Genomic DNA, 3017 nt, shown 5'->3' with positions numbered 1-3017 from the left:
CCCCCCCCCAAAAACCCATACCTCAGAAATCAGCTCAAATCTCAAAAATTTACCTCAGGCACCCCCTCCTCATGAGTGGTTTAAACGCAGTGTGAGGTTGGGGATGCGCCCTGGGTGTGGGCATGGGGTTGGGGCAGTGGTTTCCCTCACAGAGCTGCCCACCCCCGCGCTCCCTTTTCCCCTCTTGCTTTTACAGGGTTTTCCCTCTCTCTGGACAACATGGGATGTGCCCGGACCAAACCGGCCCCATCCAGCATCACAAGACCACGCAAAGGAAGAAGGTGGGATCTTGGCCTCCTGCTCGCTGGTGCAGGGAGGGTGGCATCTCGCAGGCTGTGGTCTGGTCCGTCATCCCTGAGCCCTGTGAACGAATACACTGTGTGAACCATTTGCAGCGGGGCCTTCAATTCTGCTAGTGCTGGAGAAAAGCAGACGCCTTGGCTAGACAGAGGTTGGCTAGCAAACCTCTGAAACGCTGCCTTGAAAAGCCATCAGGAGCCCTCACGGTTCCTCCCGTCCCACTTCGGATTAAGTGGTGCTTTGAACAGGGCACTGGGTGAAAGTTTAGATGTGCTCAGGTGAGGACATCGGTTGGAAACGTGTCCCACTTGGCTGAGATTTTGATTTTCCTCCATTTCAGCCCTTTCCCTCTGTGGAAAGTGGCTGTCGTGGAGGGGATGGGGTGTCTCCCCTCATGGAGGGGGCAGCCCCAAACGTTCCTATAAGAGAGGGTGCGGTATGGTATATCATTGCTTATAAATTGGAATTATCTCCTCTGGAGTGCAAACCTGCCTTTAGAGCAGTCAGTTTTGGCAGAAAGATCTCCCTTTAACAGTGCTGGCACCCCAGGCAGCTATGCTGGAACGGCCTTTTACAGTTTATCATGTTCATTTCATGTTGATCTCAACTTTTGTGTAGCAGTTGGATGAAATGCTTTGAAACCCGTTAAAAACCCCACATATGCACAAGGCATTTCACTGACTTGGCTGTATTTTAGTAATGAATCAGAAATGGATTCTTCAGAGATACTAAAAAGCAAGACGACCTTTTGAAGTGGAACCTGCAGCTCGATTCAGAAAAGTAGATGCCCCCTCTTTAATCTGAATAGAGCAGACTGCCAAAAGGTTTAGCATAACCATATGCAAGACAAAGATTTGAAGGTTTTAGAAAGAAGTTGTGCTTCTATTTTGAAATGTACCATTGGGATGGGAGAACGAATAAGCATACCCGATACACCACGCTTACTCTCAGCAAAGTATGCCAGAGGAGTCAGACTCAGCACTGATATTATGCCAAAGCTAAGGGAATTAATTTTGCTTATTTTATTCCAGTGCAGACTTAACATGACAAAACTGTGAAGTTTCTATTTTTGTTCAAACCTAAACAGTTGAGCAAGTTGTATTGCCTCACTTGGTATTTCATTTATATTGGCTTATAGTTACTGATAGACATTCCTACACTTCAACTCCACCGACCAAATTCTTTCACTTCTTTCCAGCCCTTCTCCATAGCTGTCTCCTACCTCAGAGACCTCCTCTGCTCAGCCGGACCCTGGTTTCTGCAACAGCCATCCATAAACTGGTGGGTGCTCCTTAGTTTTGAAAAACTTCCAGTCTTTCAAGACCTCCTGTTTTTTGCATTCTGCAGTGGCTGCAGCTGTATCCCTGAGCACTGTATCCCGCCCCAGGACAGCAGGCAGCAAGCCATGGACTTATCAAATGGCTTTTCCATCTAGTTGGAGAACTCAGCGCAGACATTGGTGGTCTGAGAGGTGATTGTAGCAGGCTGCCTTTGCTGAAACTGTAGGTATGTAGGTCATGAGGATAAAGCATATCCGAGGATGCGGTCACCCGGTGTGTTTCTCATGGTGAAGTCAATATGGAAGGTTCTGCTAAACCAAGGATGCAATGGGAGAGGACGCCACTCCATCAGCAGGTACAGTGTCATAGAATCACAGAATTTTCTAGGTTGGAAGGGACCTTTAAGATCATCAAGTCCAACCATCAACCTAACACTGCCAAAACCACCACTAAACCATGTCCCTAAGCACCATGTCTACCTGTCTTTTAAATACCTTCAGGGATGGCGACTCCACCACTTCCCTGGGCAGCCTGTTCCAATGCTTACAAGTGGGATGCTGGGTATCCAGGTTGTGATTGGTGATGTCCTAGATCAATGACTTGGCCTTCTTGTCTTCTGTGGAGCCTGAGTGCTCCAGGGTGGGGTAAGAGGTCAGCGCGGAGCTGCCTGTGGAAGCTGGCAGGTCTCCCTGTCTTCAAGTTGATTTGCAGAGCTACAGCTTGGATCTGAATGACCAGGAACCCTTGGACAATCCACCAATCAGCAGGCAGTAGGAGGCGGTTTCTGAGACACTGCTACAGATGAGTATTCAATCCAAATGTAGAATTTTGAAGGCCACACTTCGTTCAGAGTCAATCACAATTGGATTGAGCTGTGGCCACACTGGGAGGGGAAACATACCCTGAAATCTGGCCTCTAGCAGAGTCAGGTCTGCCTTGTTATCGACTTCTGACACACCCACCTGTCTTTGCCTTTCAGTTACATGTTCAAGACAGAAAGTCTCTATCCAAACAAAGTCTCCATAGGATCTCCATTCAAGCAGATCTCAGACTGCTTCCACGCTGCACCCATCGTGCTTTATCTGCCATTTTGGAAGTCTCATCAACCAGTGCCCAAATCCAGTATTACCTTCCCAGAAGTGTAGCAGTCCCACACTGTTGGTAGCATTTCCCTTCCAAATGACATGCGGCTCACTGTGAAAGAACAACAGTGGACACCAATTGGAATTTCAATGGTAGCAAAGCAGGTTCACTGGAGACCATAATAAAAAGGAAGTCAGGTGGCAGTGGAAAGAGAGGAACAGAACAGGGAGAGGTAGACTGAAAATGAGAGTCACTGTTACTTTTCCCTAGAAGTCTTTATATTAGATTAATTTAAATTACAGAGACTCACCTACAACTCTCCTTGAACTCACATCCACAGTAGTCACAGGATCT

The sequence above is a fragment of the Charadrius vociferus genome, unplaced genomic scaffold, assembly GCF_000708025.1.
Source record: "Charadrius vociferus isolate BGI_N301 unplaced genomic scaffold, ASM70802v2 scaffold32, whole genome shotgun sequence".
Taxonomy (NCBI): domain Eukaryota; kingdom Metazoa; phylum Chordata; class Aves; order Charadriiformes; family Charadriidae; genus Charadrius; species Charadrius vociferus.
The sequence above is the reverse complement of the archived record's forward strand: the minus strand, read 5'-3'. Positions refer to the sequence as shown.